This window comes from Zootermopsis nevadensis, unplaced genomic scaffold, assembly GCF_977971745.1.
Source record: "Zootermopsis nevadensis isolate Lab colony 2312 unplaced genomic scaffold, Znev_1.0 Znev_ptg000017l, whole genome shotgun sequence".
NCBI classification, from domain to species: domain Eukaryota; kingdom Metazoa; phylum Arthropoda; class Insecta; order Blattodea; family Termopsidae; genus Zootermopsis; species Zootermopsis nevadensis.
In genome coordinates, this window is record NW_028259149.1 from 16,656,412 (window position 1) to 16,684,035 (window position 27,624).

Here is a 27,624-nt window from a genome sequence, read left to right on the forward strand (position 1 = left end):
CTGAATGTAAGTTTAAAAAAAATGTCATAAATATCTTTTATTTTAGAGCGATAAAATCAAAGGAACATTATAGTGTTTGAAAATTGTCGATTAATTTTCAGCTGACGACAATTTTCTCACCATTTAATAACGTAACAACCAGTGAAATTAACAAATAAGATTTTGCATTGAAATTGTTCATAACGTATTCTTTGCTTTCATTGATAATATAAATTAAGTAACCTTTCTAGATGGTAGACAATTCGAAAATCAACAATAATACCCTTGTAAAATATCTTGTCTCCTCATCGTTTATCTGTGATGATTAAAATATTTTTTAAATGGCGTAGTAATAATTATGTGTTCAAATTGGTTCAAAATTTAATAACTCGGTATAGCGATGCATACCACCAAATTAATTTAATATGTTCTCAAAATTAAAAGCAAAATTTTCTGAACCTCTCTGCAATTCATTTCTAACAGAGTTCAGTCGTAGAGGTGTTGAGCGTCAGTAAATTATAAATAAATATTTATATATATTATATTGTATAATATTTACGACAGGGGATGCCAGATAACAATGAGAGTCCATTCTAAATAGAATCCTACTAAAATTAATTTTCTGATGATGATAAGTGAGAGGAGAATTATTATATACTAATTATTAAGGTGAAATTTGTCCTTAAAGGCAACAAATGATAAATGAAAGTGCACTTTAGTGGCAAATGATGGCAAAATCTCGCAACAAGACAGTGCAACTTGTAATCTAAAATCTACTGACAAATACATTTCGAATTATAAAACACGCTAAATAAATAATTGGTTTGTAGGTTGTGTATTGTCTAGGTTGAGGGCAGAGAAGCAGGAACGAATTTAATGCCAATATTAATGACCTCTAATTCAAGCCACCATGGAATCGATTCTCGAGCTAGTGATGACGTCACTTCCAGTAAGCAGCTGTTGCAATCGGATATAGCCTGTTGCTTGATTGGAGGCGTGAGATCCCCTGTCTTCATTGGACTCACGTGAGCACAGGCACGTAAGTTCTTCTTTCCATTCCACTAGATTTTATAATTATATTATTAATTCGTTATATTTTTAAAATGTTATAAGCGGGATTTCGGGAGATTTGTAAAGTACGTTATTTACGCTGGCCTTGTAATCCTGGGGGTCTCGGGTTCGATTCCCGGCGTTGCCCGAATTTATAACTTGTGTTGGGCAAGGCCGTGGTCTAGGCAACACGGAGTTTTCCTCCGTGGCATCCCAACAATTACTCCATTCACACACAGAAGAAGGCAATGGCAAACCACTTCTGGATCATCTGCCAAGAACGTATATGAACAGGTCCCAGTCCGAGAAAAGGATGGAAGGATCCTGTTCATATGGACCTGTCGTCAGACAGAACACTAAATAATAATAAGATGAGGTGGTCTAGCGGTTAGAACGCTGGCCTTGTAATCCTGGGGTCTCGGGTTCGATTCCCGCGGTGCCCGAATTTATAACTTGTGTTGGGCAACGCCGTGGTCTAGACAACACGGAGTTTTCCTCCGGGGGCTTCCCCGGTTTCTCCGTGGCATCCCAACAATTACTCCATTCACACATAGAAGAAGGCAATGGCAAACCACTTCTGGATCATCTGCCAAGAACGTATATGAACAGGTCCCAGTCCGAGAAAAGGATGGAAGGATCCTGTTCATATGGACCTGTCGTCAGACAGAACACTAAATAATAATAATAACAACATAATAAGAACGATAATTTGTTGCCAACTTCGGAGCAGTTTGTTTACCAAGTTTTACCATGTAAGAAACGAAATTCGAAAAAATATATAAGGAAGTAATTAGACAGAAATTTTGTTCTTTGCAAATATTTTGTTGTTTTCCAGCTAAATCTTTCTTCCATTGATCTGATACTTTGTGATTCACTGTTAGAGCTTCACGTCATGAACTGGTTTAATTCGAAAGTGCAGGCCAACATAACTCGGAGCTTCATTGACCGTTACAAACACACGCGAAGCTATAGAACGTAGTAAGATATAACCGAGCCCTCCTTCGTTTACTATCAGACGTGAAAGTATTAAGTTTAGACTGTAGAAGCCGTGCGTACAGCATAAGGCATTGCTATTGTATTATAGTTCCTTTAGCTTACAAAATACTGTGTAGTGCAAAGGTCAAAGTATAAAAATGCTGTCGACTGTATTGGAATTTAGACGGAAACAAACGTTTCCGGTTTCACTCTTCGCCGATTTGTTAAACCGTGACCTTTCTAACTTCCCTTCTCCTCTTACAGTGACGTGGCTGAAGCTCGCAGTTATTTTGCGTGCACTACAACCGGATTTACATTTTGCCCAGAAAATATATCTTCGTGGAGACGTGTTGTGTTTTCGTTGACAAAGTTAATTTATTATTTAATTAACAAATCACCATTTCAACACTCATAAGAAAATTAAAATTATGATATCTTTGGATCAAGCTACTAACTCACTCTAACGTCTTCACTCTCATTTTATCCTCAACAGAAGGACGAACGGTCATTGCCCGGGAACCTTCTTCCAATTATGGAATTTTATTTAGATAAACTTCGACTTCACAGAGTCAAAGTATTTTATTAAATTAAGGAAGTTCAAGAAATATTTTGTTGTTTGATTGAATTTAGTGTTGAAAAGTCTTAGAATGCCTTTATAAGTTATAATTGACGGCCAAGAATCTGTGGCAATCGAGTAACATTCCTTGTAAATGTATTTTAAAGGGAGTTTTGCTTAGATTCTTCGATTGCTTATAGAAAGTGTCACATTCCGTATCTATGTTTTGAATTTGTTTCATCGTAATGTAAAAAATAGTTAATTAAATTTTAAACAACCGCGTAAATTTGCAGCCCAATAGTTGTCATTTAAAAAGAATGTGAATTTTCCTCAGTAGAGAGGTTTCGTGGCCATTACGGAGTTACCTTATTGTGTTTTGGTGCTAGAATATTTATTTGTTAAATGATATTTTATGTTCTCGTAGTAAAAGGTTTGGGTTGTTGCGTCGTGGTCTGTTAGAAGTTTATCGACGCTTCAAAGGTGCGTACTGTCTCCATAATCTGGGCGATGAAGACAGATATATTTCTATTTATTTGTTGTTTCTATCATAATCTGCAAGCAGAGTAAAGACTGGTAAATTTCAAGTGGTGTTTCATAACATTTCTACAGCCAGAGAGCGTGTTTTGTTGGTTTAAGATACGTCTTGCAAAGGATTGATTATTTTGAAAATTCCTAATAATTTAGTGTGCCCTTGGAACCACAAGATCTTAAAGCTGGTGTCTGTATGATCACATCTTGCAGTCTTTGAATGTATACATACAAAGACTGATACTTCTACTACTAATACCACCACAACTGAACTAAAACTGATTGAAGGAACGCGTTTGTATAAAAATCAGCTCCGTAAAATACTATAGAGTTACAGATGTACGGTATTTTGAAATGTTTATTTCAGAATCCTTCATTTCCAAGTAGGCTACTGTCCAAAAATATGCAAAACGTGTACCTGTGCTTTATATTCACGTATAGGAGAATGGAGGTAAAGCTACCCTCATTTATAACCCCGAAAGTGGAGGTTTTGGTGATTAACTTCACGATCCGACCGCTTTACTTTCCGGAATAAATCCGCCCGAATCTACCGAATAAAGGACTGCATGGGGAAGAGAATAATTTCTATCGTTTGTTGCCGGGAATCGAACCACAGTCTTAATGAACCTCTAAAATTTATTCTTCACGGTCCCTATCGTAAGTCACACGAATCCGGTCCACACCCACCGATCTATTTTCTTAAGATTAATTTTAATATTTTCCTTTAATCTACATCTAGGTCCTCCGAGTGGTTCTTCATTTAGGCTTTCTAATTAAAATTTTGTACATCCCCCACGCGTGCTACAACCAACGCCCATCTCTTCTTCCTTCATTTTAGTTCCCTAAAATATTTGATGAAGAGCGAAAATTACGAAGCTTCTGATTGTGCAATTTCCTCCTTCATCCCCCTTAGGTCAAAATATTTTCTTGGCAACGTGTTTTCAAGAAGAGTCTTAAATTTGTGTTTTCTCCTTAAAATTAAGGGTCAGGTTTCACGCCCATACATAACAACAGGTAAAATAATGAATTCGTTATTAAGTTTGAATAGCATATGCAGATTAAAAAGCTACATTTATGAAAGAAAATTAAGAATGAGTTGAAATGGTATAATCTTAATATCTTTTCTTCCTTGTGGCTGTACAGTACGTTATGACATGTACTTCAATGTCCAACCACTTCTATTCACTGTAATTGTAAAATATGTCAACAGAAGCATTTCGTTTGTTTTTTTTAAGAAAATCTTCGTCCGTTCTGTAATGTGCCCTATTCTATCTCTTTAATTACATAATAATTTAAAATGTCTTAAAATCAATTTCTTCCTGAGGTCTTTTTTGTTGGTAGTGATTTTAAAGATACAAGATTGGATTAATCTGGCACAAGATAAGGACTAACGGCGAGGATCTTGTTAACGCGTTAATTAATCTTCTAGTTAACAAAAACTGCGGGAATTTTTTGACCACCTGAGAGACTACAAGCTTATCAAGAAGACTCCTGCTCAATGGAGTCGGACAAGCTGCAAACGGGAAGTCTGTGGTTTACGCACCACAATCAGATCGCATCTCCAGCCTCATACCCAACAAGCAGCGCGGCCTTGACCTAACTTGCAAAGGCGGCATTATCCATTCTTAATTACTTTCCATTCCATTCCGGTGTTAAGAATGGATGAAACTCTGCCTCCATCCCTCGTACGCCTTACTTCATTCTACACCAAGCCAGTTTCATTTTCTTGTTATTTAAAGTATATGGAGTTCGTCCTTTGTAGTCTACTTTCTCTTTTCGTAGGAAAAGACAGATCTATGTTGTTATCATGTTTGTGTACTGTCCACTGGCCCTGAGAAAATCCCTGCTAGGGGCAGTCGTTTCTGTTGCGGTGCAGGGGGAATGTTTACTGCCAGGTGGACTAGAGGGCTGCTATTGGTTGAAGTGTGACACGCCACAGAGTTGCATTACTACACACAGACTGAAAACATCAAACAGTAAAGAGTAGTTTGTAGTGAGTGAGTGCATCTCTAATGTGTTCTGCGGGTGTTGCGATAATATTCTAGATTAAATCACTGTGCCTCTGTGAGGTAAACTTAAAGCTGTACACATCAGAACACATGAAAGCCTATTGTCTGTTCAGTGGTTGTGGAACGAATGCTTGTAGGATCGGTCGTCACTCGCCGCGAAATCTTGCGCATGCGCGTATATCGAATTCCTAGCAGGGATTTTCTCCTGGTCTGTGGACTCTATGTTTTTCTTGTAATTCTCTTATCAAACATATTTTATGTAATCTGATCTGAACATCATAACTGTAGAGGATACTTTAGCCATGTTCTGCCATAATTAATAACAACATGCCGGCCTTGTAAATTAGATGTGGAGTCCTGCGATGTTATACCGTAATTTTATAATATTCCAACCTTTCTTAGAGTCAATATTACGTGTTACTTAAAACTGTAATATGTCGGTCACATGAAATCCGTATTTATCGTTCGTCTTTATGGTGATCAACATTGGAATCAGTCATTTGAAATTTTTATGGAGACTAATTACTGTGAACTACAATTTAAAAGATTAAATTATAAGCATGGCAACGTAGAAAATTTTGTGGTTGTACATAAACGTCATTCAAGGTGAAATGTGAAGCGATGTAAACAAAGTCACGCAAGGGTAAATGCTGTTACTACTTCCTAACCTCGTCCCCAATCCAGTGTCATTTTTTCAATACTCTTATTGATTTTTAAAAGAATGAAATAGTAATTATATTATTCTTTGTAGTGATAAGGAATTCGAGCTTCTTATTGGTAATGTTACATTAATAATATTAAATTCTGCAGTTATGGATACTACTAAAGGTTTCTTGTACAAACGACTTGGGGTGTGTGCTTGTTTATTGGATCAGCCGTGAAGAAACTAGACTTTCCTTTGTTGTGTGACAGGCAGCGGCAAACTTTGTTAAGTCATAATTATCGAGAGTCTGTTCGTAAGTGTTTAGAACAATTGTCATGTTTATGGAGTTTTGTATCCAGACAGAATATCAGTGGTAGAGGGAGTATTAGAATGATAACAGCATATTTGGAGGACAAACAGTAATATTTGTACCGCGTGTTTGAAAAGAAGCGAGAGGAGATGTTGTTTTGTTTTGACCGCGTCATCTTAGCTGGTGTATGGGAGAGTGAGGATTTGTTGTGTTGGAAATTACTCACAGAAACGAATTAATAAATTGTATAATTTATGGTTTATGATGGAACATATGGCGGAACACTAGCGTTATAAAAATCTTCTATTACTTAATTGCTTTAATAAGTGCGACAACTTTATAAAACTTGTGGGATGTTTCCAGGTACATTCAGTGTCTGAAGTAAGTGCACCTACACACTATTTGCAACATTTAAAAATCGGTTGTGAGTGCAGGCTTAGAAACACGAAAGGGAAGATCTTCCGATGCATAAACTGAATGGTTAATCATTTTAACGAACAAGATAAGTCCAGTTGACAGCGTAAACTTGCTGTGAATTTACAGTGATGTGATGCTATAACAAAAGTGTTTTCGTCGTGGATTTTAAAAATCATTTTATTTCTTGTGGTGCATGCGGTTTACGAGTGTTTGTGATGAAATCAGAAAATGAATGACGTAGTTAATACTACAGCTGAACCTCTGGCACGACTCCCAGGTCCCTGACAAAGCTGGACTTCCATCAAGGATCTGACAGGAGGAGTGACGTGTAAACCGTAAGTGTAAATGAACATATTATTATTATTATTATTATTATTATTTAAACGGATTATTCAGCTTAATGCATCTAATGCCTCTAGAACTGCCTAAAAGTTGCCACGTATTTCGGCTAACTTTTACGTAATCATGAATGACTATTAATATATTATTAAAATGCACTTAACGTAACTTTATTCCTTTGTATCGGCACTAAAACTTTGACCAACTACTCCATTTTACCACTAGTTTAATCGGTATTTTCTGAAGCTGAATAATGCACGTTGAATCCAGAATAGAGCCCCCTCCCCCCCCCCCCCCCCCGGAGAATGGCGCAAATATTTTCAATTGATAAGCTAGGTCATAATGTGGTGATACTTCATCAGATTGGTGATAATCAATCGAAGAAACTTAACTTGTTAATGTATCTGCCATGTTATGAACTTCGATTAAAGTGAAGTTTGGCAACCCTGTGGCTTTGTTTGTTCTTGTTCCCCGAGATGGAATTCAGGAGGAAAGGAATGAACTAAGTTTTGGTACAATGTGTTCTACTCAGCAGAACCATCAGCTAAATTTGTAACGGAGCGGATTAATAACTGGTTTTCAACTTTCATGGTGAATCATTATCAACGTTGGTATTCCCTTTGGGCGCTTGTGTCGTGTGGCAGTGGACTGTGTTGCCAACATTTCGGGAGTAACATACTGTGTCTACTATTCAGGACTGCAGGGAACGGTTTGTTCGATTTATAAATGGATGAATAAACCAAATCGAATTAGACTCATCCCATCAGAAAGTAGAGACGCAGTTAATAGTAAGTGTTTGTCTTCCTTTATCTTTGTATTGTCTTTTTATTTTCTGTTATTATTTCCTCAATTTATTCCTTTCTTTACGTATCTCTTCGTTTCTTCTTTTCTTTGTTTCTGTTGTTTTTTTTCCCCATTCATCAGCTCGTGTGAAGAAAAGAGAAAAATAATTACTCAAGTAATTGAAAAATCATTTTCTGTATGACACGAGAGTAGGCCCACACGTTTTATACCTCCTATCTTTACCACATTCATTTTCTGCGGATATTTGTTGGTTAGCTTAGCGACTATTAGCTTATCAAGAACGTCTCTGCTCCGTGAAATTATTTAAACAATATGTATTTCGATAAAAGTTGAATATGTAAAAACAATTGAAGACCTCTTCACGATGCGTTTAAAAATTCGGATCCTTAGGTTACTATGTTAACACTACGATGAACTCAGAGCTTCTCAAAAAGGACTTTGCTCTAGGACTTAGTTATACGTCAGTATATGATGTGTGACGTTGATGTCTGCAAACCAGCCTCAACATGTAGGATAAATCAAATAAAATGTGCGATGTTATTTTAAAAGATCAAAGAATTTTAAGTCGTATTTGTCGAATTCTTTTAGTAAGTGGTGTTATGTTTAAAGTTAAAGGATTAAGGCAATTACGCGCAAAGTTAAGAAAATATACAAACAACACTGTTTACAAGTGACCACGTCATTTATTGCCTGGTACTTGAAATTATGTAGACTTATATGGTATAATCAAGATGTGACTGATAGAGCATTGTTTCATGAATACTCCGTCGAAAACAAGGCATGCATGAATATTTAAAACAAATTTTTACCTGTAAACTGTTAGAAACAAGAAATTCTATGATTAAACCAGAGAAAGCGATTATTTTACGTTAATTAAGACGATGTAAATTGAGTTGGTAATCTCCATATGCCTGTGTTTGTGTTATGGAATTTGAAGCAAGAAGGAAAGCAGGGCTCTTGGCATAGAAACCTGGCACGTGTCTAGGATGACAGAAAATCCTACTTCCGTCAACATTGATCCTTTGACGTGTTCTGGTTAAAAAATTATATTTACTCCATAATTCTCATCCGAGATCTTCCGAAATGTGTGTTGAAAGGTGAAGAAGATCTGTGTTCTGTTTCCAGTGATATTTTTTGTGTACAAACGAACTTTTTAGAATGCACCTCGAACTTGAAACATTACAAGTTTAGAACAGGGGGAAATGTTGAACAAAATTAGAATTTTTTATAAACGTAAGTAATGACGACAAATTGAGTTGAGATGGGTATTAACATCTGAAAAATGACCTGCTTTTTAATTAATTTATTTATTTTCTATCATAAAATTCAGTATTTGTTGCCGACATCATTAATCATGATTTATTATAATCCACCGTTAGTTACGTAAACAGAAGTACTGTTGATTAACAGAAACGAAGACGAAGTACAGTAAAATTATCATTATTCAGGTCGACGCATCTTACGTGCAGATAGCAGAAGAAGTTGCCTAGCAACAGGGTGGACCTTTTTAAATTAGAATTCAAAGTTGTTCAAAAAATCGTTCAGCGAGATTGTGACAGTTCCTAGTTTACGTACTCGACGACCGGGGTTTAATTCCCAGCAGTTCTTTGACACGGCGTTATATCAAATGGGTACTAAGATCAAGAATGTGTGGATTTTTACATTTATTTTCCCCATACTTCGCCATGACCTGATGATTTAGGCCAAGGACAAATTTTCGCACTTAACACAGTTCAAAATTCAGTAATTCTGAATTGAGGAAAGACATAGTTAAATACTATTTAAATGAACTCCCTGCATCAAACGGTTAACCCATCCACCGGATATAATTTCAACAGAGAGCCTCTTATACTGACGTATTTTCATGGTTTTATTCAGTCCCAACAAGCGATGGTCATTGCTGCACCATACAAAATTTCTTAAATAAGGACATCATACCAGCAAACCGTGTCTTCTTCTGTCATTACTTTTTTCTTCATTCTCTCTTTCCTTTCTCTTTCTTTCTCGTTTTCTTTATTTCTTTTAAAAGCTTCAGTAATTTACTATCTGCCGAGGGCATTAAGTTTTACTACTTTATGTCCGTGTTAGATGCGGCAATGTGTTCAAAGTAGGTCACGTCCTGTTCTCCCCGTCTCCTTCCTAACTCATCACCCGTTGAACTTTATTATTCTGTAATATTATTCGACATTAAATTTCTTATGAATCTGATTATGTATCGTTAGATAGCCCACGAGACAACCATAAGCGTATAACTGTAGGCGTTGAACTCAGTTCTTTCCGATTCTCGCTTGAAAATAAGAATTTTGTCTAGCGGTTAGAACGCTCGCCTTGTAATCCTGGGGTCTCGGGTTCGAATTTATAACTTGTGTTGGACAAGGCCGTGGTCTAGGCAACACGGAGTTTTCCTCCGGGGGCTTCCCCGGTTTCTCCGTGGCATTCACACACAGAAGAAGGCAATGGCAAACCACTTCTGGATCATCTGCCAAGAACGTATATGAACAGGTCCCAGTCCGAGAAAAGGATGGAAGGATCCTGTTCATATGGACCTGTCGTCAGACAGAACACTAAATAATAATAAGATGAGGTGGTCTAGCGGTTGGAACGCTGGCCTTGTAATCCTGGGGTCTCGGGTTGAATTCCCGGCGGTGCCCGAATTTATAACTTGTGTTGGGCAAGGCCGTGGTATAGTTTTCCTCCGGGGGCTTCCCCGGTTTCTCCGTGGCATCCCAACAATTACACCATTCACACAGATTAACATTAATTATGTGTGCGGTGAACATACTGGGAGTTGTCTTCAGATACTTAAATTTTTAAAATATTTTACTTGTAATGTGTTTACTTTTAGAATGTTTATTATAGAATTTGAGGATTTTTTTGCTTAGATTGTGATATGGAAGTGATTTGGATGCAGGTTTGATTAATGGAATATTTTCGCTAATATTGTTTGAACCTTAAATGTTCCCAAGAAATAGACAAAGACGGAAATTAAAAAGAGATGATAGAATATAAGTAAGAATTCAAATTGAAAAGGGAGGAAAAATCAAATAAAGATGTTAAGAGGAAATAATGAGGGAATTCAGGAAGAAACGTGAGAATTTAAGAAAGATGTTTGTCGGAAAAATTTGGCAGCGATTGTGGGCCTAAAATAGTTCCGAAGGTGCCTCACCGTATGTGTCCCACTAAACGCAATACCGCAGCATAGAACGAGCCACTCCCAAAACTCGATATGCACAGAATAGAGAGAGGGTCGTGGATCACTGCGCTGTAACAGTGTGCCATTTGTCTGACACGTGACTTCCATTATTCAGAATGGTGACTTAAGGACGTCATTTCGTTTGCATAGTCCTTACGCGCGGTTATTATTTATAAAAAATAATTAGCGTATAGAAGAACAGCGAAGGGAGACTGTTCACTAACCTCTCGAACTGTTGTTATTAATGCCAGAAGGTATGTATGCGTACCAGGTACAGACAAGTAATGTATTGCAAAGCATGGGGAATACAAACACTCCTGGTGTGGATGAACTCAGAAACAAAGGCTTCTTGTGTTGACAGACTCGAAGCCTCCGCTGTTTCCTGCTTCTCATCTTTAATTTTCTACTGCTATCGATATTCTTCTACTTAATTTTTATCTTTCCTTTATGTTGTTCCTTCTTTTAGTCAGTTTTCGTTTCTGTCATTACCGTCAACCTAATTATCGTCATATTTTCCTCGCTTTCAGTTTCTTGTACCCTTCTTCAATTTCTATTTTCTGTTCTCAGTTTTATCCTACTCTTTATCATCTTTAGCATTTTCGTTATATGTACTGTGACCTACGGACTACGTAGTTAAATAAATCATGAATACGTGTATTGATATCCGTAGTGTGATTAACTTTGCAAAAAAAAAAAACAAATTTGTATGTGCAGTGAATGATCAAGGGAAATGGTGCACGGAAAATCGATAACAACTCATTTGGAAAATATAAACGTTCCTTAAACGCATCTTGAACTTGAATATTACATAAATTGGCTGTTTAATAAGAAACAGTTTGCATGCCAAACACACGATTTTTATGGGTAGACATGTTGATCTTACTATCACGAGAACAAATGAGATCAGATTTGACCTACATATATTAATCTGACAATTAATTTCTGATACCGTAACACAATAGTATTAGTCTAAGTTAAAAGAACAAATTAAATGTCTATAACGGAGACAATCTAGGTATATGACAACCTAGAAAAAAATTAATACTAAGCTAATAACACACTGACACAAATATGACCCAATAAATAAATCTGCAGGTTTAATGTTTCTCAGAAAATGTGTCACTGTTATCTTCCGGCAAGTAAAACACATTAAGAATTGTCACTGCATTTATATACAGGAAAGTTAACTAATTTTCAATGTCTAAAATTTCCCCCTTTTGTTTAGTTTAATTCATCAGCAACATTTTTGAATTTATTTTGTTTTTTTTTATTTCGCGATAAAATGAACAGTTTTAATGCATCCCTCCATATATTATATTCAGCGTCCATATACATATATAATTGAAATTGTTAATTATATATCGTGTTTACATAGTGCGAGACGGGATTTAGAAATAACACAGAACACGTAATTTCCATAATTATCTACGATAACCAACGAATTGCAGGTACCAATTTTCTGTCCACGTTTATTTCATACTGAAATAAATAAACAGTTGCGACAGAATTACATGTCCAGCCTAGACGTGATCAACGCGCTCACAGAAAGTGTGTGTTCTTTGTTTCACTTGTTACAATCAAGCCTTTTGTAAAAATGAATATTATATTTTTGTATTATATTTTTATAAGGTAGTATATTTGCGTCATATTGTGAATTAGGTTAATATTTTAATGTTTTCCGTCAAATCACAATTTGTAAATCGATCATTCGATGCGGAACGTGAAATTATATTTTAAATATTTTATTATCTTATTAAAATTGTGATTTGACGGAAAACATTAAAATATATTTTTATATTATAAGAACAAAACATTTACTGCTGTAGGACTAATGTAAGTGACGAGAATTAAATTTTCGATAAAGTGCACTTGAGGGAAAGGAAACCACAAAAAAGAAATGCTTTCACGGAGGGAAATCGCAACAAATCTTTTTCTGTTTTCAATCCCATATTTATATAATTTACGTCGTACGAATTATGACTGTGAGATTCTAGAAGGAAACGCCCGTCGCATATTTTAAGACATTTTCCAAGATTGTCCAAGGAATACCACGTAAAACATCAGTTATGATAACCGGCCTCCGGACCGGAATTTGAATCTGGGATGTTCCGAGTACGTAGCAACAGGAGTGCTAACTTCTGAACCACGGCGTTACCTTGAAGAATTAGGTAACCCGCTCTAGCTGGCAAACGAGTTCTGCAGCTCTGTCCACTGGAGGATGTCCACTCCACCCGCGACTTTCATACGGCCACCTGACTCTGCGAACGGCGACGAGGAAGTTTCCATGCCTGTTTTAAATGAATTCCTTTCATCAAGACAGTTTACATTACCGTTAGGATGACGAAATATCGAGATCAGCAGCTGGGACCTGCGGTAGGAACCCTGATAGTTAGCAAGAGTGACACAAGTGGTACAATGTGTAGATGCCCTACGTAGTAAAGACGTCAAGCAGAGACGGATATCGAAAAATAAAATTAATGACGCTGTCTTATGGCTATTGCCCTCATGACGGAGGCGGCAAGCATCTCTTGAGACATCGGTAAACGTCTGCCAGACTACACGCCGCAACAACCCAGAAGACAGTCATCATGACCTGAAATCACACCAATGTAAAATGGTTCACGCCATGAAGACTTGTAGAGGAGTCAATGTACAGCTCCATGCGTTTTAAACTCAGAACTAAATGCAGATGAATAGTCAGCTTCGAGCTCCGACCTCTTAACTCCTTAAGATAGAAAACAACGGACCCATTTTCTGGGATGCTGCATGGACCCTACGTGATGGCAGATAAAAACTTCCATCCTCTCAATAGGATAAAACGTCGATGTCCAGGCCGAGTGATGTGACGTCACGCTCCAGTGCTTCAGAATGGTTTTGAGTGAGAAAATAGGCTTGTAGAGGAAGAAGACATTTTAGAGTTCTTGCTTTCTCTGCTTGTGAGGTGTTGGCGATGTGAAGATTAAACCGGACTTCTCTAGATGACACCCCGGAGTGTAGTAGCCCCAGTTCGAATCGCGAGACTTCCAGAACAAAACCTATTTCACGCATTCTCACCGAAGCAAAATTGTTTCATTTGCAGATTTTTGTCTCACTGTGTCTGAAGCTAAGAATAGCTTTTTATTCTTGCTACACGTTCCTCTTGTCTCGTTCCTAAACGAATTATCCTACCAATATTTAATCAAAAGACTGAATGCTGAATGGTATCAGTTTTTTTGTTGCTTTTATCAATTTTCTTGCGTCCGGACGTTTTCCTAGGCATTTGTTCTCAAACACCCTCATTCTCTGTTCGTCCCGTCTGAAATTTGAGCAGTTCCTATAATTTGCATATGCTGTCTTACAAAAGATTTATACTTTCTTAAACATATTTTCAGTTCCACATTGGCGTAAAAACAAGACGAAAAACCCATATCCCCTATTTATATTTTACTTAGACTGTTATCTATTTAATCATGGTACATTCGATAATTTTGGAGACGGGTGTCTGCGATCCAGAAAGGTTGAGAAACACTGTCGTAGATCCAATGAAAATTTTAAATCCGTGTAAAATTACACGGATATTTGTAGTTTTATACAGTTTGATCTTTATAATGAAAATTCACCTGTGAAAGTGGTGTTTCGTAGATCTCTGATGTGTTAGCTCCATGCGCAGTCCCTGAGGCACGCACTTTGTCGGTTATCAATCATCGTTTCAAGACATTCACAGCCCCCCCTCCATACTTGCAGAATGTCTACTTACCAGAAACCTTAAGACGCGCCACGTGCCTGTCATATTTTTGAAGCACTGATAAATCCTCCTGGGTATATCGGAATTTTAATTGCAGTAGTTACTTTTAGTAGAATTATCTTTGTTTTAGACGGGTAATTCAGCTGTATTTTCTATCTGTATTATTTAATTTCTAAATCTTTACAAAGCTTATTGACGTATTGTGTAAAGAACAGCTGAAATAAATTTAAAGATGAATATACTGAAGTTTTGCCGAGAACGTATCTAAAGGAGTATTCTCATAGTAGTTAAAAGGTTGGATTAACATGAAATTTTAATGACCAAATTCGTGAAGCAGAACAGAGCCAGCCTTCTGTTTTGGAGGTACCCGGTCCATCGAAATCCATATACTGCTTATTTCCCTACTTCGACGTTAGAGACCAGTTTAACTTGAACATCGTTAAATTTCGTAAAATCATTAAGTGAATGTCTCGGTGCGTGGATATGTTTGTGAAATAAGGTACAGCGTAGCGGAGCGCCGTGGACAGATTGCATGGTGTGTCTTCAGGCAGTGACATTAGCGGTCAGAGGGAGCTGAACGCTGTAGGAGTGTGGCAGGAGTCCCCTTGAACCTGAAGTGTAACAGTGTCAGAGTAGAGCGTGCTCGCCAAACCTGTTTTAGGGTCCTCTTTGGAGGCCACTGAGTCACAACAAATATTTCTTCCTTCCTGTCTCTCCCTCGTTTTCCTTGTTTTTTTACCTTTTTTCTTTCTATTTATTCTTCCTTTATCTCCTCTTTATTTTCGTATCATTCTCTGATTAGATTTCTTTCCCTGTTTCTGTTCTATATATTTCTTAATCTGCCACGGTGGTCTAGCGGTTAGAACGCTGGCCTTGTAATCCTGGGGTCTCGGGTTAGATTCCCGGCGGTGCCCGAATTTATAACTTGTGTTGGGCAAGGCCGTGGTCTAGGCAACACGGAGTTTTCCTCCGTGGCATCCCAACAATTACTCCATTCACACACAGAAGAAGGCAATGGCAAACCACTTCTGGATCATCTGCCAAGAACGTATATGAACAGGTCCCAGTCCGAGAAAAGGATGGAAGGATCCTGTTCATATGGACCTGTCGTCAGACAGAACACTAGAATAAATTATAAGATGAGGTGGTCTAGCGGTTAGAACGCTGGCCTTGTAATCCTGGGGTCTCTGGTTCGATTCCCTGGGGTGCCCGAATTTATAACTTGTGTTGGACAAGGCCGTGGTCTAGGCATCACGGAGATTTCCTCCGGGGGCTTCCCCGGTTTCTCCGTGGCATCCCAACAATTACTCAATTCACACACAGAAGAAGGCAATGGCAAACCACTTCTGGATCATCTGCCAAGAACGTATATGAACAGGTCCCAGTCCGAGAAAAGGATGGAAGGATCCTGTTCATATGGACCTGTCGTCAGACAGAACACTGAATAAAATAAAATATTTCTTACTGAACAGAGAGAAATTCCAAGCTAAGAAACTAAAAGTTCAGCAAATATACTAGGTCCGTTTGATTGAAGACTGTGATAGAGTGCGGAGTCGCGATCTCACAACGTCCTGACACCACAGACCTTTTCTAGCCTTGACCTCCTCTCAATCCTTGTATTACTCCCTGGGCATGGGGCAAGTCCATCGCAAAGCCTCTTTCATCACTAGACGGCGTAGAAAAACGCGGACAAATTTCCAGGCTCAAAGAGGGATTCGATGACGTTTCTAGCACACTACCGGCTTAACACCGCGGTCACCGGGATCGACTGTACTTTTTCCGAAACTCCGGTTCCATTTGTAACAGCTTTTATTTAAGCCTCGTGTAATATATTATTTAATTATTCCCGGAAATTAGAATTTAATTTCATATGCTTAATTTAATATAAATTAATTTTCAATTCAAATATAGCGAAGACCTAAAATTGGTCTGTGAATACATAAAAGAATTAGGATTACCTCCGAAGACTGCAAAGTAGCAGATTTTGATTGTACGTTAATAGGGTAACAGTGTATTAATCATTTCCTAGACACATTTATTATCATAAATATTATTAAATTAAAATTAAATTATTTAGTTATTCCGTCAAATCACAATGTATTTAAAATAAGATAATTAAAATAATTAAAATATCATTCTGTGTTCCATATCGAATAATCGATTTACAATTGGAACAGTTACAACATGTTTCGATTTTATTAAACCATCATCAGGTGTAAAATTATATTAAATTTAAAACTCAATTACAATTTTTTACAATTTTTCGTAGTGTAGTTTTTTGGAGGTCGTGTCCAGATATTTTCATATAATGGATCAACTTTATTGTTTGAAGTGATGCTTTTGATGTTTACATCGGTCAGAGATGAAATGGTAGACAACACAGTTGTGTCTGGAGGTGATCCAGAAGTATTACCGTATCCGATCAAGGTTTATTACTGAATTATCTTATTTTAAATACATTGTGATTTGACGGAATAACCAAATAATTTAATTTTAATTTAATAAGCCACAATATGACGCAACTACACTATCTTATAAATATTATTGCTTAAAATATATTTTGCGACCGCCTTTTTTAGTCATCTCACCGCTTACAATTATATTTAATATATTATAGTTTTATAAAATTAAAAGTCTACAGTTGTGGAAAATACAACTTAGCACAGGGATGTTTCAGAAGAATTGGTGCCTCTCCAACACCCCACAATTAATATAAATACGTCATAATTAATAAATGGTGATAGAGTTGTATGCTCGGAACTGCAGTCAGTCACTTGAAAGAGTCTCTTATTTTCACATTCCTGCTTTAGACTTCTGTCGTAAGAAACATGGGTGTTCGAGGGACCTTAATTCGTTGCTGGCGGTCGGGCTTTGATCCTTCAATCACTAAAAATCTCTCTGCTTTGACATTATACATCCAGTGCAATAAATGATGTCTCATTAAATAAACCACGAATAAATCATTTTGTCCCCAACGCTTTAAGAACGTAAATAATCTCACAGATTCTGCTTTGCGTCTCTCGGTTATTCCAATCAAATTCTATGATGACAACCTAAACTTGGTCACTCGTGCTCCCTCCGAGTTTATCAATCATAGTAATTGCATTTTATGCACATAAACTTTATCCAACCCAGTAGAGCAGATTCCTTCTGGAGCAGATAATAATCGCTAAGATAAGCCTAATCAAGAGTGCTCACAGAAGACCACAACTGGTACATAGCTCGTTCCTAGGACAAGCTTAGCTAAAAGTTGAGCATTTGATGAGAGAATTCACATTGAACTCTATTGTAACACTCACGAGTGCTGTCTTTCTTCCATATAAAATTTTAAATATAAGAAAATAGTTCTCGATAACAGCGTTTTCATTTTCATATGAACAAAGAATGGAATCCAGAATTTTTAAAACAAGAACAGGCATTGTGGCTATAGTTTATCAGATCGGAAAAATATAGGAGTATTTCTTGTTTTTTGAAGGTTTAATTGATGGCAAATCTCTATTTAATGAAGACTTTTACACGTCTAGAATTTAATATGAAACTTCACGTATAGGCCTATCAGAATTGTTCCTCTTTCAATAGTGGATATATAGGTATACAATATATAATACGGTTTTCGGGAATTTAATTTAGAATTTTCGATTATATTCACACATGAAAATCAGAAGTGGACAAGAATACACTGAAATGCACCGTAGAAGCGTGGATACCTATCTGTGACATTAGAAGCTGTTTGGAAATTTGTTAGTCGTGGCTATGATTATGTTATTTGGTGACGAGAAAAAATGGTTATTGGTAGTGAATTGAATTTTATCCAAAACCCTAAACAAATTGGGTCATACGGGCTAAAGGGTGGAATTTTCCTGATTTCAAACCTCGGAAAATCATTAAGAGACTGAACACTTCGATCTCCGGAATATTTTAGAAATTTTATCGCAAACGCTTGAAATTTAAATCCAAATCCAAATATCAACAAATTAACTTCAATAATTTGTAGGTCAATTTTCCACAATTTTAACTTAATAATAATAGACGTATGCAGGAATGCTAAAGGACAAACTTGCTTTCAAATGCACAATTCTTAGCGCTTAGCTTTTTTTAAGTATTAAATTTATATATAACCTTTTCAGTTCAGTGATTCGTTGCTTCATGAAACTTCAACAGATCTAAACGAGAAACTTTTTCATGGAACTGCAAATGTATAATGTTTACAAAAGATCAAACACTATGAGCCATTCAAATTATCTGGGTTATTTATCAGAAATAACATGTTTCCAGGAAATTTAATTAAACAACGCTTATAATGTTATAATATTATTCATATTCTGTGCTGTTTCCATCATAACCCTGATGATGGATGTAATAAAAACCTCTGAAGCGTTCGTAAACTTCACGGCCAAACAACCCAGAAGACAGCCATCTTCGTACTCACCACCGTGAGAACTTCAAATCCTACCTATTCTTTAATCCACTGCACACCCTCCCAACGTAATTCTTTCAAATACATTCTAATGGAGCTACCCATCTAGCCTGCGTTTTCAAAATGGCCTCTTCATTCAAGGTTTTTTGACGAAAACTTTGAATGAATTTCTTATCTCTCCCATTTTATCGTACGTGGTGTGATCATCCCAAGAATATTTGGTGAAGAACTCAAGTTATGAAGCTTGTTATTCTACAGATTTCTTCAATCTACAACAACTAATCTGAATATTCTGTTGAGCAATCTTTTATGGAACAATCTCAATTTATATTCTTCGGGTAGTGTGAAGAGAATTTCCATACACACACATATAGAAAAGAAATCAGGTACCACCAATCTCTATGTTTGTAGAAGACAAAACATTCTGAACTGAACGTCAGCATGCATTACCTAGATTTAGTCTGCTGAATGCAGTTAAAGCCAAGTCAGATGATAAACGCAGCCTGTGTGTTGTTCAATTGTACGAGGTGCGATCGGAAAGTTTCTAGACTGCGCCTATAAAAACCCGTACACTTATCTCAGGTATTAAATTCATCCATCACCCTCGAAGTAGTTCCCCTGGGAGTGAACACAACGATCCCAGCGCCGCTGCCAAGCCTGGAAGCATCCCTGGAAATCTTTCTTTGTCAGCCTGTCAAGCACCATCTGCGATTCTGCCTGAATCTCTTCTATCGTCTCAAATCTCCTTCCCTTTAGCTGAATTTTCATCTTTGGGAAGAGGAAGAAGTCACACGGAGCTAAATCCGGCGAATAAGGAGGGTGCGGGATGACGGCCATGGTGTTTGAGGCCAAAAACTGCCGAACTTTGAGGGCGGTGTGCGCTGGCGCGTTGTCATGATGCGTCGCATGTGGAGTTCTTCCTTTAGAATCAGCTGACAGGTCCCATAGCCTATCCCAACAATGTCGCACAAGTCGTTGATGGTACGACGTCGATCTTCGTGAATGGCCTGCCGAATCTTCGTAACATTTTCGGACGTTGTGCTCGAAGATGGTCGTCCAGAACGCTCGTCATCATCGACAGAGGTTCGGCCATTTTTAAAACGTGAATGCCACACAAAAGTTTGTGCACGACCCATTGCGGACTCCCCAAATGCTTGCTTTAGCATTTCATAGGTTTCCGTAGCCGTTTTGGCGAGTCTTTGGCAAAATTTGATGCACACGCCATTCCAAAATCGCAGGAGGGTCGGTGTAATGCACTACCAAAACGCCCGTAACTAAGAAACAAATGCTAATTCGATGATGCCGGCTGGCACACTGATTCACTATGAATGTAGGTCGCACCCCCTAGCGGCAGAAGCTCGTACTACATCCGGTTCGAACTCTATTGACACAGTCTTGAAACTTTCCGATCGCACCTCGCATGTATCTGAATCAGCGAGTTCCGAAGGAGTTCGCAAATCACAGTATCGGAACCGCTTGTCTATATGCAACACACAACACCAGGAGCTCCAAAAAACCCGACCCTGGATAAATGCCGTCTTGTTTTTTTGTTTTTTTTTTTTTTTTGTTTTATTACACAGCTTGCAGACAGTTTTGCTCAACGCCTAGTTCCACTTGTAGTAGGTTACCTAACGGTCTGTGACGTCAGCGAAAGGGGAAACCGAACCCAACAAGTGCATCGAGCAGTTGCGTGGACACTCGGTGGAGTGTAATGTACACTGTGCGAGTGCTCAAGGCTTATTTACAAGTTCTTTCCATCTTTCCCATTCTGTTTCTTCCTGTCTTGTCTAACCAGTCAACTGACACAGTGGATGACCGAACATTAAACATGCACTTGGGAGAATATTCAAGGTAAAATATTTGTTCCCCCTGTACTAATACTTCCTAATATCTGCTCGTCCGAACCCATTTTATTCACCGTAATTAAGTACTTTTATTCTTACTTATGGAACTTTACCTTTATCTTCTCCTCATTTATTCACATATACCTTCATGAAAAATCTGTCTGTACCACGAGAGATAAATTTCACGCCGACATAAAACAGCAGATAACGTTTAAGGCTCGTATATTTTAATATAACGTAGGCCCTCAGCTCTGTAGATTACTCGGGAGGGGTCACTTGTACAGAACACTCACACGGGAGGTTCCCAAACTTTTATATCTTGCGCCCCCCTTAAAACATTTCATAAATTTCCCCGCCCCCCTTTCCAGAATAAGTCGAAGCAAACAGATTTGACATAAAATTTAGCTATTAGTATGCAGCACTGTAAGACAACCAAGCAAATGATGTTAAAAATGTTACTCTATATTTCGTTAATAAAAGTTTTTCATACAAACAACACGCGTCCCCCCATGAAAACCACTAGCGCCCCCCAGGGGGGGGGCACACTTTGGGAACCTCTGGTATAGAGCAATTAAGTACACTGAATCTCAAAATGCAGATCCGGTCAAGTGCGTTCTATAATGTCCCGCATAGTAGACGTCTGCATGGGGCGAAATTTTAGAATTTTGCGCGGCCCCTATCCAAAAAGTTTAAATTAAAATATGTTACCCGTACCCGACCGAAGACCGACTTTTCACTGTTTCGGCCCGAATGAAGTCCTATCTGTTTACAATCTGCTGTGCCTAGCATGTCAATAATACACGTTTAATCCTTGAATGATTTATTTAAAGATGCTCTGAGAACATCCGTTTCTAAGGACGACTTGATGTTCTCAAGGCGGTGAGTCTGAAGATGGCTGCATTGTGAGTTTTAGCACCGTGGTACAGGTTTACCAACGTTACAGAGGTCCTTGTTGCCTTCATAATCAGGGCGATGTTAATTTTACGTTTGAAACACTAACCGGGGATTTTCGGTAAACCTGCGCGCGCAGTCGCGCTGGACATTTTGCGATGTGTAAATAGCGTCACGTCTCTCTATGCTAATTCTGAATTTTCTGACTGTCGTAATCACAATGATGGGCGCAGCTATGAATAAATTTTTCCTTGCGAAAAAATAATGACCCGAGAAAACAGGAAATTTTGACGCTGCTGTCAGTTGAATCATGTCCGAACGTGGCTCGGACCAGAACATTTTTTGTGCTAACCTAAGCCCCAGGGGTCGGATCTTTTATCCCGCAGTGTAAATACTCTTATTGTAGTCAGTGAGAGGTTTAGGGATAGTATTTCGATTTCCATACTAGATAAATTCTCTGCATATACTTGACTAAGCAGTAATTAGGGTTCGATCAGAAGGGAAGATGGCTGTCTTCTGGGTTGTTGTGCCCGTGTAGTCTGGTAGAATTTTTCCGACGTTTCAGAGGTCCTTGCTGCCTCCATCATCAGGGCGAAACAACCAAGAAGACAGCCATCTTACGACTCACCGCCGTGAAAACTTGAAATCCACCATAATCAGAAGGGCTTAAAGCCCTCACCGATCTCTTAGCATCACTAGAGGTCAGGTTACTAAGGCAACTTAAAGAAATGGACCGTCTGAGCACAGAGATGTAGCCAAAAAGCGGAAGGAATTCAAAAAATATCACATTGTGCATATTTAAACACTCGTGTGGATTGTTGAGCCCCAGAACAGATATTGTCTTAGCCTACTTACACAACGCGCGCTGAATATGTAATGAACCTGTACTCTTTCGAGCCTCACATGGAGTCAGTACTGGAAATGAGTTTATGTACACTTCTCTACGTTCTACGTTGATTAAACTAGAATGTCCATCCTTCTGTAATATTATTTACCTCCTTTATTAAATTGGCCTGCTTAGCTTAGCTTCGTGTGCTACTGTTCCACAAACATCTTCCATTTCTCTTGAAATTCTTATTTATTTCTTACTTTCTTTTCTCCACTTTCTGCCTTCCTTTATCTCTCTTTTATTCTCTTTATTTCTTTGTGGGTTTCTAAATTTCCTATATTTTTTTCTTTTATTGTTTTATAATTTTGTGTCCACCTTTCCTTCGTTCTCAATTTATATTATTTATTTATTTTTTTATTTTTTCCTCCGTTGTTTACCTTTTTTATTTCAATCACTGCTTATTTTTCTTTCCTTTTACGTCCTTCTTCCTTTTCTTTTTGTTCATCTATTTCTTTAGGATACACTTTCATTCTCAACCGTAATATCTAATTGCACCATGCCTAGTAAAAATTACGAAGTTCCTCATCATATTTTTTTTCCTGATTTTCCTGTTATGACCTAATTACCAAATTTCGCGTCTGTGTGTATGTAGTACGGTGATAAGTTCGTCCTTAATTTTTCCATTTTATGACAGATTAACGAGAAAAAAGGAGCCGAAACATTGGTTTCTTTTCATTAATTTGGAGCAGGCGATTAAATTTATAAAACCTGTTAGACAGCCAAAGACGGATCGCTATACGAACCACAGCACTTCAGAAATGTTTACACAGAACGCGTGGTACTGGTGTTGTTTCGATCTGAATTGACATCGATATCGTATTTCGTAATGGTTTATGTACAGTTTTAAATCAATTAATTCGCTGACGTCGACTGGCATCACACTCTCAGTTTGTTTCCTACGGTACCAATAAGTATAACTATAATCACAAAAGATGAGATGGTATGTTTCAAAATTATATTTCATTATTTCAATATATATTATTTTATTTTCTATTTTATTAATATTCATTTAGTCTTTATATTATTTACATTACAGGCTGATACAAAAATCAACAACAAACAACAAAATACGTTCACCCACACTAAAGTCATATTGAGCATGATGTACATATACAGAACAACATCGAGTATGTTATTAAAATGGAATAAAATCTGGAAAAGAACATCGTTTGATATCTGATAAAATCTGATAAAAAATGTACGCTAAAATAATATATAGAAATTGTATTTAAGTTATTATTGATTTGAATCTTTATATAATTACATACACCTGAAGATAGTTCTTTTAGGAACTGAAACATGTCGTGAAAAATGATGGTCTAATGTAAATCGAATATTTCGATAAAGAACATCATTTGATATTTTAAATATTTTAAATGTTAATTATTGTAATATTTTAATATTTAATAAGATTTTATTGTGATTAGACGGACAAGATTTAATATATATTTAATATATATAATCACAAAATCAGTAATTTGTACTGTTATCTTGACTGAAATTACTACTTTATTATTAGTTACACAGCGATAGCCTCACTGTCTTATCGTAATAAATCGCTATCAGCCTCTGCAACGTTTTAGACATTCAGTTTAGTGACTTGAATATCTGTCGTGATAGTAATGAAGTTACGACCAACTCTCAGGTCGCTAAGAGATCGATTCTGCTTTCGTCGTTCTCATCTTAAGATTTTATTACGGACAGTATCTTTCTAAGCCTGAAGGACAAAGGGATATAAAGGAACAGCTAAAGAGTAAAATACATAAAAGAAAATAGTGTAGTTGCGTCATATTGTGATTTATTAAATTAAAATTAAATTATTTGGTTATTCCGTCAAATCACAATGTATTTAAAATAAGATAATTAAAATAATAAAAATATAATTAAAATAAAATAAAAATAATTGTAAATCGATTATTCGATATGGAACACAGAATGATATTTTAATTATTTTAATTATCTTATTTTAAATACATTGTGATTTGACGGAATAACCAAATAATTTAATTTTAACATAAAAGAAAGTTACAATTCGAGGACATTACCTAATATATATAATTAAATGAAAGTTTTAAGGGGTGGACAAAGACCACGAGTGAAGAATCATGATATGCAAAACATTTTGGGAAGAGACCTAGATGGGACAATAGTCTTACTCCAAGTGTAAAGGAGTAACATATGAGAATTTAAAATGGATAGAGAGGAAATATCATCTTTTACGCAGAAAACAGTAAATCTGTTACATTTATATACATTTTTTTAAGAAATTATTTATACAACGGCTACAAAATTATGCAACCGTGCAGATACAAGATGTTATCATTCTGAAATGTTTGTAAGCTGATAAAAGCTGAAAATTATTTTCTACAATGTACTCCCTGTAATCGATATTTTTCAACAGATTTCACACACACACACACACATATATATATATATATACACACCTTGTTTTTATTTTTGGATTTTCGAAAAACACCATTAACTTCTTACATACAGGTCAAACGTACTGTAATCATTTTATGGCCCTATGATGAATAGTTCCTGAGCTAATGATTTGTTTTTGTCTGAAAAAGAAAGATTTGGAAAGCGATGTAAGAAAATTGGCATATAAACTGCACTGGCATTACGAGAGCATTTGAAGCATTGGAGAATGATATAGAAACAAGACGGCTCCGTATTTCCATAAAACTAATCAAAAATTACTTAAACGATTTATTTTTTATTCCAAACCCTTTGAGCTACTTTGGGATTCAGCATGGGATCCGGTACATTGACGTATCTTCGGACTATATAAAAAAAGGGAATTTCATGATGATCTTACTGTGCATCACGTGGTCATTAAATCCTAGGCCATGAAGCTGTTTCCGGTTTCATATGTTACTTAACGCGCTGAAGGATTAAGGTTTACGTCCTACTAGCAAAGCGGGTCACACTCTCTTTCCTTGGGAACGCAAAGAGCTGTCAGTGAAGAATTTACAGGAAGCTGTGCAGAGCTGTACCGTTTTACTTGAGAAGTTAATATCGTCTTAGCTGATCAAGAAATTTGCCCGCCTTTTTTTGGTCTCGAAGATTGACTGCGATGTTGACAAGATCGCTCCACTAGATTATATCCCGAAAGAGTTTAATCCATCGATTTCCCTCATATATTATTTATTTAATATACAGGGTGATTCAGAAGTATGTTTACAATCTTCTTGTGCGTATTCCAGGATCAAAATTAAGAAGAAATGTTCCTATGAACATGGGGTCGCAAATGTTTTATTTTCGAAATAATAGCCAAAAATAATTTTCAATGTAGGAGTTTATTGCCAAGTATAAAGTATAATATATTGTCCTTTGGTCTTACTTCACACACCTCAAATCTTGTCCTTCGTAGTGAGAGACAAAGTTTCGTATCCATGTTAAAAGACATGAAAATTATGGTAATATAGTTGTAAAATGTGTTTTTTTTTTTTTAAATATCTGGTTCTGCTCTGAAGATTCCAGAACAGTCGATCAACAAACCAATTAACTCAACCCTACCCAAGTAATTCAAAGACCAATCAGCCAGCTAATCAACCAACCAGTAAATCCAACACGGTCGAAATCCAACCTAAACTATGTAAACGATCTGTTAGAGAGATTTACGTTTTCTTAAAGATGTTGGAAGTATAAATTTGTTAAGGTGGAATTAGACTTAACAACAGAGGAATAATGTTTTGTTTCAAAACGTTCTTAGAAATAAATACATAATACAAGCAATGAGGAATTCCCATCCTTGCATGTGTTAACTTCCAAGTTAACTCCCAAGATAGTTCCATTCAAACTACTTAGTATTTTGAAACACTACAAGTTGTAGCGTGAACTTGATTTAGGTGCCTGTTAGCGCAATATTACCACTATATTACATAACGTTCTGATCGGAGTTTAGAACTTTAATTAGAAACAGCTAATCTTTTAAAAGTATACACTCTGAACGTAATAAATAAATAGGCTATAGCTAAGAGCAAAGCGTGAAAGTATGCAACATTACAAATAACGTTTGAAAACAACGTGTTTTTTAGTTTCAAAATATATTCTGTTTTAGAGAATTTTGTAGAATTTTGTAAAATATTTTACATCGATTATATCAAAAATCTTATTTAACCATCTCGTGGAACAGAGACCAAACTATAGGACTACTTCGCCCATCTGGCTAATAAATTTTCCACGTTTTATAAAACTCGGAGAATCATTACCGTTATGACTTCTATCCTTGCCCAGTCAAATTTCCCTATTAAATAATTGAATTATAAATGGTGATTCTGTTGTTGTTGAATTTCTGCAGTGGCATTCTGTTCCACACGGCCTTCTGGAAGGCATTTGTGTGGTGGTCAGACTTACTCGCTGATTATGTTCTGAACGTCGGTCAGATTTAGCCAACCTGCTAGGTTTGGTGGCTAATGGGATCTGGTAGTATTATATTAGGAGATTAAACGGATCTCAGAGAGTTTCTTCACGGAATAGTGAAGAAATTGACCAGAGCCCTTAAGAAAGACGCTGTTCAATCTACAGCCACTGGACTAACTTTTCACGGCAATTACTTTCGGCAACGGAAAATAACTGGATCATAACGAAGGAGCATTAAATTCTCGAAGTTTTCTGTTATAGAGGGATAGGGCTTATTTTTGTTAAGGAAAAAATCCACATCACTAAGTAAGACTTTGATTTTGAATGAGTATATTAATAGCTTATTGAGTTTCGATTGGGAGGGTGTGAACTGGATTCATCTAGCTCAGGATATTCCAGTGCTCTTGTGAACACGCTAATGAACCTTCGAGTTTCATAACGGGCGAGGGATTTCTGGACTAGCCGAGCGTGCTGCCAGCTTCTGAAGAAGGACTCTGCTCCATGCAGTAGTTATCAAAGTTAGTCAACCGAAGAGTCACTTGGGAGACGTAAAACGGATATAATATTCGAAACTGATCTTAGATGTCGGTAAGTGGGGATTTATGATATTACATAACGAATGACAGAGTTCGGGCTGTCGTATTAGTGCTGTTGAAATGCTGGTTTATGCAGGAAAAGGTTTCATAGT

At 36.9% G+C, this 27,624-nt stretch overlaps 1 long non-coding RNA gene across 3 annotated transcripts in view; it reads left to right on the forward strand.

The window, feature by feature from the left end:
* LOC110829473 (uncharacterized) overlaps positions 1-27,624 on the forward strand; it is a 414,372-nt gene that overhangs the window by 14,767 nt on the left and 371,981 nt on the right. For 2 of the 3 annotated variants that reach the window (XR_015535529.1, XR_015535530.1), the window contains exon 1: positions 5,081-6,802. This is a non-coding gene — a long non-coding RNA (uncharacterized LOC110829473). Of the gene's footprint in view, positions 1-5,080; positions 6,803-27,624 lie in introns of those variants that run through there. The other variant, XR_015535528.1, reaches the window with a different exon arrangement.